Source organism: Protopterus annectens, chromosome 13.part0 (assembly GCF_019279795.1).
Source record: "Protopterus annectens isolate FY-2018-M chromosome 13.part0, PAN1.0, whole genome shotgun sequence".
NCBI classification, from domain to species: Eukaryota; Metazoa; Chordata; order Ceratodontiformes; family Protopteridae; genus Protopterus; species Protopterus annectens.
Window position 1 is genome coordinate 885009573 of NC_056747.1, and position 19492 is coordinate 885029064.

Consider the following 19492-nt stretch of genomic DNA (forward strand, 5'->3'; position numbering starts at 1 on the left):
GGTTTGACATGGCCTTGTATGTTAAGCAGAGATTGCCTCTGAGTAGACAATATGCAGCAGAGTATAGTTGGAGTTTTTTTTAGATGGTGAGCATAGTGCATCTGCTTTAGACCTGTGATTCTTTTAGTGAGGTATTTCTGTGGCCTTTCCAGTTGTTGCAGATGTCTTGTGAGGTACATACCAAATGAGGCATTGTACTCTATAATGGCTCTAATGAGGGATGAGTACAGTGGGACAATGACCTCTTTTTTCTGGATAAAAAGCCCTTAGTGATGAAGTGTGCCACATATAAGGATTTCCTGACTGTTGTGGCAATGTGGTTATCGAAGGTGAGACCACTGTCTCCCTAAGTTCCTTATCACACTTTTGGTGTTTAGTGTACTGCCACTTATGTGGTAATTCATGGGTACATGGTTTTTCCCAAAGGGGATAACTATACATTTCTTGGCATTGAGCTTGACCCCATGGCTCTGGCACCAAGAATCTGTTTCTGTAAGGCCCTTTTGTAGAATATCCACATCATTTGGGGATTCAATAGTGGCTCCCAGTTTGCAGTCATCTATGAACTTTGTTAGCTAGAGTCCCTTAGTGCTGGCCTGTACATCAGAGAAGTAGATGCCAAACAAGAGCGGTCCCAGGACTGAACCCTGAGGTACTCCACTTGTCACTTGTCTGGAGCTGAATTTTGAGTCGGCTACTTTTAGAGTGTGGATTCTGTCAGTAAGCCAGTTGGCAACCCATCGAGTGACATAGGGATTAATGCCCAGCTTAGTAAGTTTATCTATGATTCCAGAGTGGGGGATGGTGTTGAAGGCCTTGGTGAGGTCCAGATAGGCTGTGTGGACTGCCATACTGTCGTCCACAGCTCTGGAGACTGATTCGAAAAAGTCAGTCAGGTTGAGGAGACAGGATTGCCCCTTTACGAAACCAAACTGGGTGGAGTCCAGTGTTTGAAGGTTGCCAATGTCATTGTTTATAAGTTCCATGATAATGCATTCCATGGCTTTGCAGATCAGGCTCATCAGACTGATGGGATGATAGTTCCCTGGATACAAGGTGGATCCCCCCCTTGTGGAGTGGGATAACTGTAGCTGTGCGCCACTCACTGAGCATGTAGCCTTAGGTGAGGCTATGATTAAACATGACACTTAGGTGAGGTGCCAGTTCATTTTGTAGTTCATGTAGTACACAGCCTGGGATGTCATCTGGTCCCATGGGTGCTGTATTCATAGCTTTGGAGAGTGCGTTTTTTACCTGTGTGGCCGTGATTACCAGAATTTGGCAATCTTTTGGTATTGAGATGGGCCTTTTAGGGGGTGAGAGGGGGGTGAAGTTGGCACTGAATCAATCTGCCAGAATATTGGCAATATCCTTGGGATCAGTATATTTAATGTCATTCTGTTGTAGCTCAGAGCAGATCTGAGCATTGCCATTTAGATTATTGACATAACTATAGAATGCCTTGTGGTTGTCCTTGGAATCTTTGGCAATTTTATTTTCATAACTAGCTTTGGAGGATTTTATGAGGGATCTCAGCTTCTTACTGAGGCTGGTAAGGGAGTTTTTTGCATCCTGGGATTTTCCTCTTTTCTGAAACAGTTTCTTCCTTCTGTTGTATAGTTTCTTTATGGCAGGGGACCACCAGATTGGCTTCCTTTATTTTGGAGTAGAGCGTCTTGGTTCTATTTGGAATGGTACGATTCATGCACGAGTGGATGTGCTCGTAAAGTGCCTTAGTGTAAGATTCAGCAGTCAAACTTTCGTTTTCTGTCTGCATGGGTGTCATGAAGTTTGTCACTTCTGACTTGAGTAAGGGAGCTTATCAGACTGACATTGTTGGGGAGAATGTGCACGTGAATATGTTTATGGCTGTATGTGTGAGCATATGCAGAGGGATGATTGGTCTCAGGTGAGTGTGTGTGTGTGTGTGTGTGTGTGTGTGTGTGTGTGTGTGTGTGTGTGTGTGTGTGTGTGTGTGTGTGTGTGTGTGTGTGTGTGTGTGTGTGTGTGTGTGTGTGTGTGTGTGTGTGTGTGTGTGTGTGTGTGTGTATTCCTGAATGTGTTTATGTGGGGGAGGGGCTACCATACTTCTAAACCCCCCCTAGAATACTGAGCAAATCTAGAAACTAAGGAATTTCAAATATTACCGTAAATCATTAAAAAGGTTAATAGAACAGGAGGTTTTGTGGCATAAAAGAACTATGGGGGCACTAGACATTAGGGTATTTTATATTACCATAAGCTATCTACAAAGTATGACATACAAGGATTCAATCCCTATATCCTTGTCAACATGTCAATTCTTGGTTACTTTGTTATAACTGAGATCTTAGTAGAAAAGCAGCTCTTGCAGTGAGATGTATTTCCTGAACAATAAGAAGCATGAAAGTCAGATATCTGCTATTATTGACTGACTGTAATGGCACATGAGTTATAAGGGAAGCATAGGAGGAAAAATCAGGGAAGTTATGTAAAATCAGGGACAGTTGAGAGGGATGGGGAGATGTCCATGTGGACGAGCTGCCACTGTCCAGGATATACACTAGATGACACCAGGAAGAATTTTAATTATTATTTGGAATCACTTAAAAAGTTAATAGAACAACAGGTTTAGTATCATGATACAGTTTACAAACTATAGAAAAAAATGAAACTATACTGTGAGGCATTACTGACTAATTGTAATTATCCATAATTTATGAGGGGCAGGCTATAAATAAGAGGATACATCAGGGATGTTCTGTAAATTCAGAGACAGGTAAGAGATATGGTGGTGGTGTGTGTGTGTGTGTGTGTGTGTGTGTGTGTGTGTGTGTGTGTGTGTGTGTGTGTGTGTGTGTGTGTGTGTGTGTGTGTGTGTGTGTGTGCTTGTGTCTATCTGTGTGTATGTTTGAATGTGTGCAAGTGTGTGGGGGAATGAATGAGGGGTGCCTTTGCCAAAGCGATGCATATGGAAAAGTGCTTATTAGCACTAGTGGCAACATCATGTGATCCAGAAACGCTAAATTAACTGTCATTGAGGTCTTTCCTCATTGGGAGTAACATTTCTCTCAATCACATTTCACATGAATGCAGAAAATGATACTTTTTGCCACAGCAGGTTCCATGATTGCAGGATGATCTTTCTGAATATTGCCCTTGTTTAGTAACAGACGTACACTGAACAGTTTAAAATATTTTTAAAAGTAAAAATCCATAACATCAGTATCCAAATCAAGCAAATTTCTTGGAAACAGTAATAATTCAAAGAAATGCTTAAAAATGTTTAAACTAGCATAGTAAAAGTAATTCAAGGCAAAAGTGTACAAATTAGAGATAACCATTAAAACCCAGTCACTGTATAAAGCAGCAAAAAAGTCTAAGGTTATACAGACAACAGCTTTCACATTATTTGCACTAAGGTTAGGGAAGTGGGTATAATAATTAATTCCCATCATCTATGAACAGTATGTAGATATAAAGGCCAAAGCTATGTCCATCACAGTACTGGTAAGTGACCAAGGAAGTGATATATCCCACGAAAGTGATCAGTGTAAGTGCTCAGTATATAACATATAAATCACAGAAAAGTCACTGCCCTCCTCTGGGTGTAAAGAAAGTACTGGGGGGGGGGGGGTCTTTTCATACTAAAACGCATATACTGATTACCTGTACTATATGCAAACAGATCAGCTTCCTCATCTAAACACACATATTCATTGACTATTGTTATTCCTCAGTCAGCCTTATCCCACATAAAAAAACACAACAAATCATAATACATTCTCAGACTTGTTTGGGCTAGTCATGAAACTGGCTAGGGCTTATTTGTGAAGGACTGGCTCACCATATGAGAAATGCAAGTTAAAACTCCTGGAGCATCGAAACATTTAAAACTGGCTATCATGTTTAAGAGGTTCTGTAGTTACATTATGAGTTTTTCTTTAAAGTAATACATATTCTTTTGACAGGAAAGAACAACAGCTAGAAAGGCCACAGAAGTACCTCACAAAGAGGATTACTGGCCTCAAACAGATGGCCTACACTGACCATGTCAAAAAACACCAGCTTTACTCTGTAGTATATCGCCTACTCGATGCTGTCTGGTTCGATTCTCAGCTAGAGCATCCTCTGCGTGGAGACATGCGTGAATGGGCGTACCTTCATTGAAGGTTGTGTGTCAGGGCTGGTAACTCGGCACGTAAAAATCAACTACCAATCATTAGCGGACCGGAGTTCCGCTGTGGCGACCCCTAACCGGGAAAAGCCGAAAGACACAAGCAAACATATCGCCTACTTTGAGGAGATCTCTGCCTAACATATAAAGTTATGTTAAACCCAGGGATGTTGGACATACTATACCTAAAGAAATCCCAATCCCTCTGAGCTACACACTCTAGGGAACTAAACCTTGTCACCACAATAAACAGGACATGCTGGAGGGATAGATTCCTGTCCCAGAGACTTCCTATACTCTGGAACAAGCTACCCATCTATGTTAAGCAAAGTTCATCATTAGTACTCTTCAAGAAAAATCTTGATGAGTGGATGGGAAATAGGAAATACACCCCGGGGATCACTTCTGTGGCTCTGCTCGACAGGGGCACAGGAAATTAATTTTCTTGGGTGGCGTAAGCCAGGGAACCTTGTTGGCTAGGCTTACTTAGGCTGTTTATTAACTGAATAAAGTGCTTTTCATTGTCGTAAATGCAGCAACTTCATCAGATTCATACAAATAAATTTGTTACAAGTTTAAATAAGTGAAACTGCAGTCACATGACCACCATCAGCTGACATATTGTGCATGTCTAAAAAAGTACTGAGACCAATAACTCTAGTCAATTCATTATATTACATACAAAAATCTAAAAGTCAGCCTAAAACAAAAATCTTTTAACCAACGAAAACCTCCTGATGTAATAATCTACGGTTGGTAAATAAAAATATAATGATGTAACACACAAAGGACTCATTAATACATCCAAGGTAAAACATGAAAATAAACACAAACTACTCTATGTTCATGTCAACTAATGAACTATTACTGTAAAATAAAATAAACTGAAATAGATTGACCACATCAATTTATCCACTCTCCTCAAGTTCTATGTGTTGGCAAAGTAGAAATAATGCTATAAGGATTTTTTTATCGGTATAGATAAAAGTGTCCGTCCTACATAGTACTTAACCATATCATATCCATTTCCCACAAGTATAGATGCATATTAAACCCACCACAAAGTACATATGTAAAAAGTATATACATATATACAGACATATTAACCAACTAATACTATACAAAAAGAGAACTCATCGAATGTATCAAGGGTCCCCTAATAATTCATCTAATCAGGCTCTTAAGTTTTAGAAGACAAGAGATGTTGCAGGAATCATTTAATCCAGGGCTTGAAAAGGCATTTAGTCTAACCTGCCATGCTAACTGACATTCTTCAAGCATCAAATTAAACAGACCATCCCTGGGGTCCATATACACTTGGTCAATAGCTTTAAATAAAAAAACTATGGTTGTGGTAAACAGCAAGGTGTCTAACTAAGGGGCTCTCTTCTTTTTTTCTTTCTATGGTGTAAGTGTGTTCGTCGACCCTATCTCTTAGCCTACGTTAGGTCTTCCCGATGTAAAAAGCTGGGCATAATTGGCACCTAGCTACATATATGACCTGTTTGGAGTTACAATGGAATTTACTCCTCAACTTGTATCTTTTACCATTTATATAGAAGCTTTCCCCTATCTCCATGAATCTACACATCCTGCAACAGCTACATGTAGTTATCCCAACCTGTTTCAAAAAGGAAAATGTAGTTTTCCTTTCGAGCAAACTTTTGAGGTTAGCACCTTTCTTGAAAACTAGTTTAGGTAACTGACTAAATTTGTTGTTCAAAGACCTGTCGAGGGAAATAAATTGCCAATTTTTATAAAGAATGAGTCTAACCATATTACTATCATTACTGAAGGAAGTGATAAAACTCATTCTAAAATCATTACTGGTTCCATCTACTTGAGTGTGTTCCAACAGTGAGTGCTCACAACTAGCTTCAACTGAGTCAACTCCATTACTGCACGTATCAACTATTATTCTTTTATTAAGTAGTGGCTTTATCTGACCTGTATGTCTCTTGTGGGTTACCTCCACAATTAAAGACTGAACTAAATGGGTAGGGTAACCTCTCTGTTGGAACATGTTACTCAATTGGGAACATTCATCACTAAAGTCAGAATCCAACAAGACCATCCAAGCTGCTCTGATAAGTTGTCCCTTAACTATGGACCACTTTTGGTGGAAGGGATGACAACTTGAAAAGTGAAGAAACGAATTAGAATACGTCTCTTTTCTGAATATTTTAGACACATATCTTTCATTGATGGTATCTTTAAATAGTTTACAATCCAAGTAGTCTATACAGCCTGTGCTAAAGTTGGATGTGAATCTAAAAAATTCTGTAGTAGAGTTTAAATAAGAAACAAATGATTGAGCTTGCTGTTCATTACCTTTGAAAATGACAAATATGTCATTCAAAAACCTTGTGTAGAACATAAGGTTCACCCTGTGTTCAATATTCTTGAAAATGAATTCATTTTCCCAGAATGCCATCACAAGGTTTGCAAAGCTGGCTCCACAGGGTGAACCCATGGCTACCCCACATTTTTGTAAATAAAACTCATTGTCGAACAGAAAGAAATTGTTGGTTAAGATGATATCCAGCAAATTTTCCACAGTGCAAATCTCATATATTGGAGCGTTTTTCAATTTCAACATGAGGCTGACCCACTTGATACCCTCCATATGTGGGATTGATGTATAAAGATCCTTCACATCTATAGTTAAAAAGTTGTGGTCTTGGTCAAACCCCAAGTTGTTAATTTTTTCCAAAAATGACCAAGAGTCTTTGCAAACCTGTGGTTCTGACAAGATGTATTTTTTTTTAAATCGTGTCAACTTCTTTAGCACGGGGATATGTGATGGAATCTCTTCCATCAATAAGGGGTCTCATGGGTGGGTCCATTGGATCTTTATGGACCTTAGGAATACCGAATAACACTGGAGTCATAGGCCAGGGAAGTGATATATAATTAAAGGTGTCAATATCTATCATTGACTCAATAAATAAATAAATCATTAAAATAGCCCTTTATATGGCTATATGCTATATTCACTTCATTCAGTGAAGCTTTTGAATATGCTTCACTGAGTAACAAGGAGTGAATTCTTTTGTTATAGTCAACTTGGTCGAAAATAGCTACCCCCCCTTATCAGGTTTCACCACTCTAACAGGGGATGATCTTAACAAATGCAACATTTATTTTTCATATGGGGTAATATTGGACTTCATATCAAGCCCACCCATTTTAAATTCTGTTAAAAAGTGTCGAAAATCAAGCTGACACACCTGTTCGAAAGTTCTTAACGTTTGGTGTAGGGGCGGATTAAAAGTGCTTGGAACTCTCAATCCCTGGTTGGGATTAACAGTGTTACCAAAAAGAGCCATTAAGTTCAACTTTCTCACAAAAAGCTTAAGGTCAAAAATGAGGTGCACTAAATTTGAGGGTCTACTTGGAACAAAGGCTTACTTAGGCCCTTGGACCAATATCCTAGTACCTACCTATGAACCTATAAACCTTATAGTTGGCAACATTTTTTGAAAAGACTATTTCAGTGATCTGGAAACCAAAAGTAGGTCAAATAAGAATTAGAGCACCATTCTACTGAGGACTGAATGAGTACTAAGTGGATATCAATGTGAGAGTCTGTGCAGAAGAACAGCAGTCCCCACTACAGAGGCTGTGAGAGATGGAGAGAGGCTCACTCACACAAAGAGCCATCTGATTTCTGACACGGTCAGGCAGCACTGTTTCTAAGACCAAGAGAAAGACTGATTAACTTCCATACTTGGTTTAAGGCAGTTTGCAACCTTCTATCATGCTTGAGTGGCCCAAACACCAGCAAATGTAAGATGTATTCAAGTTTATGGATGAGTGCATTCTTCCCAGTTGATGGCCAGACTTTACTAGTCAGTAGCCTGCTTTACTTGTAAATGTATCTAAGGAGAGATCCCATCTTTGTGATAATGGAATAAAAGGAGAGGGCAAACCATAACCCAACATGTTTAACGAGATGGATTTGAAGTAAGAAGGCTATTAGAGTCTGTTGTTTCAAAGATTGCGGCCTTGGTGAGGTTTCATGGATCACAAAGAACATGAAGTGAATTTTTTCCTGTATTAACGTGTAGAACTCTGCAATGAGACAACCCAAAATTTTGTAGAATTTATTGTATAGAAACCACTGCTGTTTCTGTGTATTGTAACTTACAATAAGGCTGAGCAAAGCATTCCCATACAAAGTGGCAATGAGATCAAGGGGTTTCATGCTTAAATTATTTATATAGATTGAATAGAAAATATGGAGAAACAGTGATGATTGTGTAACCCCTTGAGACTGACCCATGGTCAGAACAAGATCCAGAGTGTGCAGCTGCTGTCCTGCTAGGCAGTTTGCAACCCAACTAGGTGGTTTATCTCCCAAACCTAGCTTTAATAGCTAAACCAAGAGGACATGATGAGGACTAGGTCAAAGACCCTGTCTGTCTCAATAAAAATGGTCCCAGTCAACAACTTATCTGTCTTACTGAAAGCAGTGCTAGACCCTGAGAACAGGGCAGTGAGAGTGTTGTTGTCCCCTCTGCAGTCATGCAATCTGTGAGATCATAGTTCATATTTCCTGTGATATACATTTACCCGGCGTTTGGTTAATTCCTTGACATCTGCTTCAAAAAGATCCAAATTATTCAAAGGTTTGTAACTTGCCACAAGGTTCTGTGACCTCAGAGTAGTCTAGTAAGAGAGCATAGATGGTGAAGCCTCCTGCATGGATATGTGGGAGACTTACCTCCATAAGCAGGTATTTTGCTTTAATTATTGTTAAATGGCACTTTAAGTGCATCAGGGCACCACTAAAGTGCATCCTGATTTCATGTACAATATTCCAGTCACATTCAGCCTAAAACACCAATGTGCACCTAGGGAAGTGACTTTAATTATTGGATATAATTATGGCATGTTTCAAAAAGGTTAGAGTGCATCTCTCTCATAAGACCACTGCCATTATCAAGGAGACTAAGTTGCATTTCTTTAAGATTGCATGCATATACTGAGTGGGACAGTATTTCATTGTTGATTAAAAGTCATCTTCTGTGTGCAGTTAAATACCAAGCAACTGGCTGAGTAGGAATGGACAGTATGATAGTATTGTGAATTCACCCAAGTTTGTTTTTATATTTTCCCCATATTGCCTGCTGACCATCAGTCCTCCCCACTGAGATATCCTCATAAGGCCAGCCTTCAGTAGGTTCTAGTTAGGTCCCAAACTCTGCCCTCTGGTGGGTCAAATTAACACCTGCATCACTGTGAGGAGTTTTGTGTTGCTGTACTTCGGCATACAACGTGCGGCTACAAGGGCTAAACCATTACCATGAATCACCATCTGTTGCTGATTTGCAGACTGTAGCTTGCATAGAAGCAATTTGTCTGACCATGGCCACCATTTCACTGCCCTCAGGATGGGCAAGCTGCCATAAGTTGCTCATGTCCACCCTACTAAAGATCTTTTTTATCTCAGGCCAGGAGGTTATGCGCCAAATAGCTTTTATTGTCAACTGGCAATTGTTTGGAGTAGTTTACCTTAAATAGCTTAACATCTTTATGCAGGAATATTTCTGGCTGAAAAGGTATTACTATATTTTGGATTATCCACTATTTCCACTATTTCTAGGTTTAACCTTGGATTCTAAATCTGGTTTTAGCTCAATAGGTAAGCAAGAGCTTTTTCCACTATATAGTCTCTGTGTTGTGGTGGGGAAAATCATATATTGATCCTAGACCACAATATGACTGAACAGAATTATTGAGAGATTAACATTCCCTGCAGTGCAGACTAAAACAATGAGTAAAAAGGTCACACAGAAAACCAATTGGTTAAAAAACACAAAAAGAGAAATCTAGCAAAGCTAGACTTTCCACTGTGTGATTCCTTAAACCTCTTGTATTAGAGGCAACATGGGATATATGCAAGTGGGGTTTGGCTTTATTGGCCTGAATTTGTCCATTAGAAGACAAAGTCATGGACAATCAGAATTGCTATTTAGCTGAAACACCTGATGTCCTTAAAGGGTAATTTGTATATATCCCATATTGCCTCTAATACAAGAGGTTTAAGGAATCACACAGTGGAAAGTCTAGCTTTGCTAGATTTCTCTTTTTGCAGTGTAGACTAGGGAGCAAACTGATAGTTCCTTCAGTGTAGAAATGAGGTATTTAGTAATAAAGACTAGCTGAAAACTCAGAAGGATACAACAGGGCAGTGGTCACGTGACATTAGGCAGTACAGAGTTACTGAAACATCTATCAGACCTTTTGTTAATAATTATGTTAGAGATAAAGTGATTTCTACTCGCTATATTGAGTCTGGCACTGAAAAAGATCAATTGAGTCAGACCACAAGGATTTAGAGGGTGCTTCAGTTGTAACATGGGATGCCCTCCCCAGTTGAGACTACAAACCTCCACAAGACTTAATCTGTTCTTGAGTCATACAATTTATGGAGAGGGTGGATGCTATGAATAGTCTCCAGATATAAGAAGTGAGGTCTGAAATGGTTACAGAAATCAAGAATTCATAGGATGGACATAGAGGGATATCAGGAATGTCAGAGAAAAAACAGAAAAGTAGTATTTGTGGTTTGATTGCAGGCACGAAAAACACTGAACTGGGAGGTGCTTGTCTGCTAACTGCTGTTATCTTTCTGTGTAGCATTTCACACTGAAATTGGGTCATGTTGACTAGTTGACACTAATTTCCATGAGTACCAGTACTTGGAATCCATATATTTGAAAAACACTTTTAGATATAAATTACCTCCTGTAACCTCATAAGGGGTGGCACTTCCCACATCTGATCAGTTATATACAGTAATCAAAGCATCACACAAAAGTGGGGAAAAGAACGACCTCAATGATCAGTGAATGTGGTTTTCAGTGATACTCACTCGGACTAATGGCACTTGCACGAATAGCAGTCATAAAAATCAACCAGCTCCCCACTGAAATAACAAGCTGAGAAAATTCAGTAGGATTCTTTTACCTGATATCAGCTTAGCTATAAAATAGAATAATGAACAAAGAGAGATAAAACTAAGCAATCAGTATTTCAGTGTTGATCCACCTTCAAAAAGCCAAAGGCTTATCATACATGTCTGCCTCTGTCTTCACTGATAAGCCTGATTTTGAATACACCATCTCCGCACTGCAGTGACTATAGTTACTGTGCTAGTGCAACTCACATTCAGGCCTAGAATACTGCCATGTCCCGACGACAGTGGTCATGTAGTCATTTTTAAGTCATTGCACAATGCCTTGCTGGGTGTTCCTGAGGATGAGTATTTATATGGACATACACAATAATAATTTTTGGTGGAAGGAAAAGTGGGTATACTTAATACACTGCAAAACCATATACATTGTATTCTGTGATGTCTTTTTTTTTTTTTTTTTTTTTTGAGAAAAAAATTCTGCAACACTGGTTTATTTCAGGAACAAAATGCAGAGCAATCCATTATATAGCAGGATTTCATCTGTCAGGTAAACTTGCCTTTCTTTTCTGCTCTAAAATAAGATATCACAAGTGCGCATCATCCAACAACTCAGAATTCTGCTTAGTCTGAAAAAAATACTCCAAATGCTTGCAGATGTTTTGCAATACACACTCTTTTTGCCTTTCTAATCAGCAATTAGGAGATGAGCTACAAAAATAACACCTCATTTTGCAAAAATAACACAAAAGTCCAGTTTGCATTAATCATATCAGTCTTCTGCACATTTTTTTTTACATACTGTTAAAGCTGAACAGGTAAGGTAAGAACACATCTAAAGCAAAATACTCCTTAAACTGCTTAGTTTTAAGTCACACATTGTCTAAGAATATAAACAGAATAACTAGATAATTAGCATAACTCTGTGATACTAACTGTATCTGTCACAGTCAAGTAATTTATGTGCTGAGATGACACAGGTGTGTTTCAGAGGATGAGACCCCAGCAATCAGCTGCTCTGTGAAATGGACATCTGAGTTTGCACCTCAGGCTTGGTTCACATCTACAGATCAGTGACTTAGCTAAAGAAGCTTTGCACAGGATGTCTGAAGCAACTTGGGAAGTTAAGATGCCCCATTGTGACGGCAATCTGTTAGCAAGTTCTGATTCATTGCTGACATGAGAATGCAATATCTGTCTCTGCTGTGAAGTTTGTCACTGCAAATATAACACATACTGCAGGAAGAAGGAAGACCTGCTTGGTTGAAAAAAGGTGGGGGTCAAAAATGCATCAGCCTCAGCCATACAATGGATGTAAAAATAAATAGATATTCTGACCCAATGACAGATGATTACTGAATATTAAGTAGAAATACCCAAACAGTCCATGTGCACTGTTTGTGTTAGTACAGCAGAGTCTGTCACATGCAAGTGCCCTGATTCCTATCCAAGGTCACCTGAACAAAGCTTCAAAACACTGTGATCCTAGTTCATGAATATGTGGCTTTGATGCATGAATTTCTGACCTTAATTGTATTACAAAGGACCTAAAGTTAATAATAAGCCGAGGATGCTGGAATAAGTAAATGATGGGAAGAAGAGAGCGGTGCTCACTGATGTCCATTTAAGCGACAAACCTATAAACTCAGAGCACCATGTTCTGTTTGTATGGGCCCATATTATAATGCCCAGTTTTAAAAACACCGGGGATGCTTCCTGCAAGACATTACCAGTCCTTTTTGTCCAGTCTCCTAGAAAATTCATTAATGCTAACAGTCCACAAGAATTGTTGGGATTATGTCACCAAAATATATGGTTGTACATCATAATCCTCAAAGAGTTATCAGCTGTTTTATTTCTTTCCTTTAGGATCACTGTCTAGGTACCACTGCTACTGGTGTCCCTATCTACCTGCCACTGAAAATGCTAGCAAAATTTAAAGTGACCAAAACTGCAATGACTGACTTGTTTGACAATTCTATGGCCAGTTATCCCATTTTCAGTCTGTTTTACTGTTAGTGTGTATGTGTGCTTATGCATACAAATGTGTGTGTGTGTGTGTGTGTGTGTGTGTGTGTGTGTGTGTGTGTGTGTGTGTGTGTGTGGCTGTGTGCATTGTGCGTGACTGCATGTGCATGCTCACACCCAAATGCATGAGTGTGGGGGGGGGGGGCCGGGGTTGTGCGTGTGTGTTTTATTATATATGATAAAAGGGTTAAACTTGAAAGCAGTTTTTGTGGTGACATTTGTTCTGGTAGTTTCGCATTTGGACTTGGAATTATGTCAGAATTTTGTGTGGGGATGTAAGTGGATCAATATTTTTAAGAAGGCTGCATGAAAAAAGGGTATAGAGGAAGCTCCAAACACAAAAAAATGTTCTTGGTGAGTTCTGTTGTCAGTGGGATAACTTCAGCGTACTATTGAATGTAGTCTAACAGCCTCCTCCTTATAGGCAACTGGACTCCTTACATCTACCTTCATGCCATTATTGATCTTACGGTGTATTAAAAGAGAGTAGACACACAGCATCCTGTTTTAGATGTATTCGACACTACCTGCAAAGCAAAAATTAAAACTGCTTTGTCTAAGCCTGATGAAAAAAAGGTATTTCAATTTATCAAAGGAAAACAAAACCTTCCTTTTCATTCTCTGAAAAAATACTGTCTTACATATTATAAAGCTAGAAAAGAGAAGGATAGCAGTTTGATGAACAATGAGCCTTGTATTTCTACAATGAATGCTAAGTTGGCAACGTAATGCATTTATAAGGTTGTTACTAAAGGAATTTTTACAAGAGCCCCCTGAAACATTAATCACATTTTGGGGGAACTACTCAGAGATGGATGTCTTGAAGCTAATACTGCAAAGTACCTAAGAGTTTAACAACCAACATAAGGACTGAGATTCATAAACATTTTGAGCAAGTCACAGTGCAAATTAGCACAAACAGTGGCAACGAAAAGGGTGTGGGTGACACAGAGACAAAGGCTGTGCAAGAAAAAAAAACAGCACAATATATAGCACATGCACATTATTGCATAATAGTATGGAAATGAGAAACCTCATGCAAATGAGCCACGCAGATTATGCACACGATAACCTCAAACACGATTGCTTGCATCAGAAATGTTTAAACAGGCACACTACACTGTGGTGCAAACCTATTCTGAATGCCTGAGAAATATGATGTACAGTAAGTGGAGATGCTAGCAGAAGCAGCAGCTGTAGGAGAACATCATGTGTCAGTGGACAAAGTTGGAGCCAGTATCCACCACATGGCACACCACAGCCACATGTATCACTGAGGAGGTACCACAAGCACCTCATAGACCAGCAGATAGTGGACCACTACCATGTGGACAGGGAGACCATATGTGACACAGATGAAAGGTGTCACCCACACAAGTGGACATGAGGGGGATCCATTGACTACCCATTCCAATAGAGATGCTTGCTACTGTTTAAAAATGTAGAATGCTCAATATGAGGTTATTCTGTATTTTACGTGAAAAAGACCACCCACAACAAACCATATTTTCAAACATAATTTCACCATAAACAATTAAAAACAAAAACAACACCCTATGTAGGAAATTAGCTACTGAAGAAACTTAAAAATTAAGTTTTAATGTATTGGAATATGAGCAAATAGATTAAAGGGGTGGGGATCTGAATATGTTGCTAGAAAACAGAATTTCTCTGGCAAATTCATTTTAATGCTTGCAGTTCTGTCAAGATCAATGAAGCCCTTAATTTTAAATTGATACAGTGGTGCAGCACAAAGTGTTGTCACCTCACAGCAAAAGGTTCCCTGGTTTGATTATCAGTTGAGGTGCTTTCTGTGTAGAGTCTACATGTCCTCCCTGTGTTTGTGTGGATTTTCTCTATCTGCTCTCGCTCCCCCCCATTCCAAGGACACCCAGTAGGTGCATTAGATACTCTAAATTGGCCATAGGTGTGAGTGTGTGGTGTGGATGACCTACTGTGGCAGGGCTAGCCACCTGGTGGTGTAAACCTTGGCTCTAGAAAACTGTCACTCTTGAAGTGACACCTTGATCCCATGTGAAAAAAATGGGAAAAAAGGGTTTGTGGATGGATGGATGGATTGAAAAGCAATCCACTAAAATATTGCTTGTTTTTTAAGTGTAATGCACAAAAGCATAGTTTTAGTGGGAGATTTGCAGTCATCTGATTCTCCTTATGTTTAATGTTATGTTTTATTGGTTATGCTTAACCAAACAAGATTTTGAATGCTTTTTAAGTCCTAAGGTATTGATTTTCAAAGCAATCTAAAGAAGTTCTCTTAAGTTTAAAGAATGAAAGTGGTGTCTTTTGTCTTGTGTTTTAATTTTACAAGTATTAAACGTATTACAAAATTGTACTTTATTCAGCTGTTTTTACTGCATTAGTGTTTCCTCCTACTTTATTACTGTATTTTGCTTTTGCTGCTTGTTCTTAAAAGTGTTCAATTGCAATTATTCTGCTGCATTTATTACTGCTTGCTAGTAGCCTGATTACATTTTAACTGTTATTCTAAGCTTTTTAGTTTTGGTTTAAGCACTTGAGCATCAGGCCATCTGTTTTACATTAAAATTTGTAGTCTACACTCTTGTCGTGGAAGAGGCAGCTTACATCTTTCTGAGTTGGGAATTGCTGGCTGAAGGCTTAATGTGTCTGTTATTCTAAAAGTGTCTTAGTTCTGGTTTAAGTGCTTGGGCTTCAGGCCAGTTATTTTACCTTAAGAAGGTTTGTGGTCTGCACTGTTGTGGGAGGAAAGGGCAGTCTCTGCCTTTTTGAGCTGGGAGTTGCTAGTTGAAGGCTTATTGTTCCTGCTTATTTGAACTGTTTTTTTTTTTTCTGAAATTGCTGCCCTTTGTTTGCTGAAGCATAGACTAGATTCAGACCTGCTGAACCTAGTTCTGTTTGTATAACTTGAGTACTAAACCAGACCATCTTTTGTTGAAGAGGGCTCCCCTGCACCCTAGTGGCAGGAGTATGCAGTTAGAACTCATCTGATTGAAGGCTACTGGAACAGGGCTCAGTTTTGAGCTTTTTTACTGGTTAATTTGTTTAAAACAGTTTGCTCTCATTTGCTACATAAGCACTGCATTTGCGTGGGTTTGCACTTATTTTTAACAAAGCATCACAGAGTTTGGCAGCCAGCTACTGCTCTGCTGTATTTATCTAATCAATTCAAGCCATCTGCTGATATCTGAAAAAAGATTTTCACTGTATATTGTACTTCTGAACTACATTTTACCATGTCACTGCTTATTTGAACTTTTTTTTTACTGAAATTGTTGCACTTTTTTTGCTGTAGCATATACTAGATTCAGACTTGCTGAATCTAATTCTGTTTGCATAATCTGAGGACTAAACCAGGTTATCTTTTGTTGGAGAAGGTTCCCCTGCACCCTAGTGGCAGGAGTGTGCAGTTATAACTTATCTGACTGAAGATTGTTAAACAGGGCTCAGTTTTGAGCTTTTTTATTAATTTGTTTAAATCAGTTTCCCCTCATTTGCTACATAAGCACCATGTTTGCATGAGTTTGCGTTTGTTTGCACATCGAGCACTGCTGAGCAGCAGTGGACACCACTGGCGGTTTTAGACGCAAACACTTCTGCCTACAAATGTTCCCTTAGTACTCTGCTGCTGCATCAGTGAGTTCTCTCAATTGTCCCTCACTAACAAGTGATACATTCAGTGAAGCTCCTGAGGTACTAACACAGATACTGCTCTTTAGCTCTACGTATTTTTTTGTCCACTTTCCCTGTCCTCTACTTTATCTGGTCCTTCCTGCCTCTCCCTTTTTTCTGACCACATCAACTTACCTAGCATTATGGATGGACAGCTTCCTACAGTTTCTTCCACAAGCCTGGTCAACATGGGCATCCTCAGGCAGTTTAACAATTGCCTCATGTACACTGACAATCCACTTCTTCTAGTGCACACAGATTCATTATGTGAGATATGCATCTATTTCAACAACCTAGAATCCAGGCTATCTTGCTCACCATTCAGTTCATCTGATATTATGCAGGTTGTCAGCATCACACCTCACCTCCTGCACCTACCAAACCAACAACACATAAACCTACATATGCAGAGGTCTTCACCAGAAGCTTAACTAAACATCAGAGACCCCCAAACACAAACAACACAAGCACACTTCACATAATCCATCATCTGCAGAACATAGTAAACATAATATATCACACACCAGCATTTCACCAGTCAAGCCTCTAAGTCATAACACAAAAACAAACATCTTAGTCATAGGCAACTCAGTTGTGAGATGCACAGATGTCCCTCTCACCAGGTTGGATAAGGAAAAAGTCACGGTTGGCTGTCTATTAGGTGCCAGGATCCGCCACATCACACATGCACTCAAGTCTCTCAATAACAGGCACTGTTATTGACTCTGTCATAGTCCATGTTGGGGTGAATGACATCAGATGTACTTCACTGGACTATATGAAGGGAGACATGACTGAGTTCTTTGATTATGCATCTCAGGCAGGCATGTCCTTAGTCTTAACCAGCATTTTACCTTTGCCTAGGATGATACCTCAATACAAACAAAAAAATGATTGACTTCAACAATTGACTTAGTTTCTGGTGTCATTCAAAGAGGATCCAGTATCTTGTCAGCTTGGGATGACATGGTCGACAGACCTCAGTGTTTTGCCAGAGATGGTCTTCATCTATCATCCCTGGGATGGCTAAGGCTCTTAACACCCTCATAGTGATTTTTTTTTAGGCAATGTCACAAGAACAAAATCCCCAACATAAAAATACCCTCTAAAAACAACCTCAATGTTATCCTGCTAAATGCTAGGAGTCTAAACCAAAAACTGCACTCACTGGAAGCAGTTCTCACCTTGGAAAATGCTGACGTGTGCAGTCACTGAGACCTGGTTTAAGGCCGTGGAGAGCCCCCAGTTATACCGAGTTACATTTCCTTCCACAGTTCAGACCACAAACTGAAGACATGAGACCTAAAGGAGGTGGTGCAGCAATATTCAGTAAAGATAAATACACTTCCAGACTGGTTAAACAGCACGATTCCCTTGAATTACTTCAGGTGCAATTGACTGTAGGTAATACCCCCTCTTCAGGTCATTGCCAGCTGTAGGACCCATTCCATGAATCAGGACATCCACTCACCTTACTTGGATCTGCTTGAATCAATCAAGATTTGTTTATTTAACATTTGTTTACCAGGAAAGTCCAGCTGGGACAGATCCCATATTTAGTGGATTCCCAGGGAGAAACACCCTGGTTTAGGGTGACATTAATTACCCATCCATTGACTGGGTAAATTATACATACATGTTTTAACTAACTTGCCCAAAGTTTCCTGGACTTTGTTAACTCCAATGCCCTTGACCAGCTGGTTGACACATCCACCAGGGGCTCAAACATCCTGGATCTGGTGCTCAACAACATGGGGGACTATTGCACCCCCCCCCAATTTGTGGCTATCCCTGGTGAGATCTGACTAGAAATCAGTCTCACTAGAAGTAACTATAACACAAGAACCCTTCCCCCCAGCAACAACTAAACTAAAAAACTTCTCCAAGGCCAATTACAGCCGCTTATGTGACAGCAAAAATAGCTTCATAGCCCCCATTGATGGAACAGACACATGCTGAGTTACACACCAGTGCTTTATATGAACATCTGTACAGTTGTATTGACACTACCATATCTGATAGAACCAAAGCAAGATGTTCAAGGAAAAACAAACCTGCCTGGTGGACAACTGCCATTAATAGGCTACAGAATAGCAGAAAGAAATTGTTGTCTAAGAGTAGGAAGGAATAGTCTCAAAACTGGAAACACTACCTTCTCATCTTAAACAAGCAAATAAGACTCAGTCCTCCAAAGCTAACTACAAATCAAAATTAGCTTCCCTAACTAAGGATAACTACAAGGGATTCCTTAGTTATATCCATAACCTCAAAGGTAAGGCCCAGATTTGGGCTGAATTCATAATTAATGGTACTACATATACAAAACCTGTGGATATAGCAAACCTGTTGGCTGACAGCTTCAGTGAAAACTTCAATCCCCTGTCCCTGCCACATATACCCCAAATCATCCCTAACACCTGCCCCCTACCTCCCATCTCTGAGGAGCAGGTCTTAATCACTCTCTCCAAGTCCATAAATGCAGCCTCTGTGGGGTCAGACAACATCTCGGGCTGTGTTCTGCATGGGTTAAAACAGAAATTAGCATCAACATTGTGCACACTTTTCAATCACAGGGTAAGCACTGCCTTCATCCCAGTTGAATGGAAAACAGCTACTGTCATCCGTTTGTACAAAGGGGGTGCATCCATAGACCCCAGGAACTATAGACCCATTAGCCTGACCAGCCTTATCTGCAAGGCCATGGAACAAATCATCAT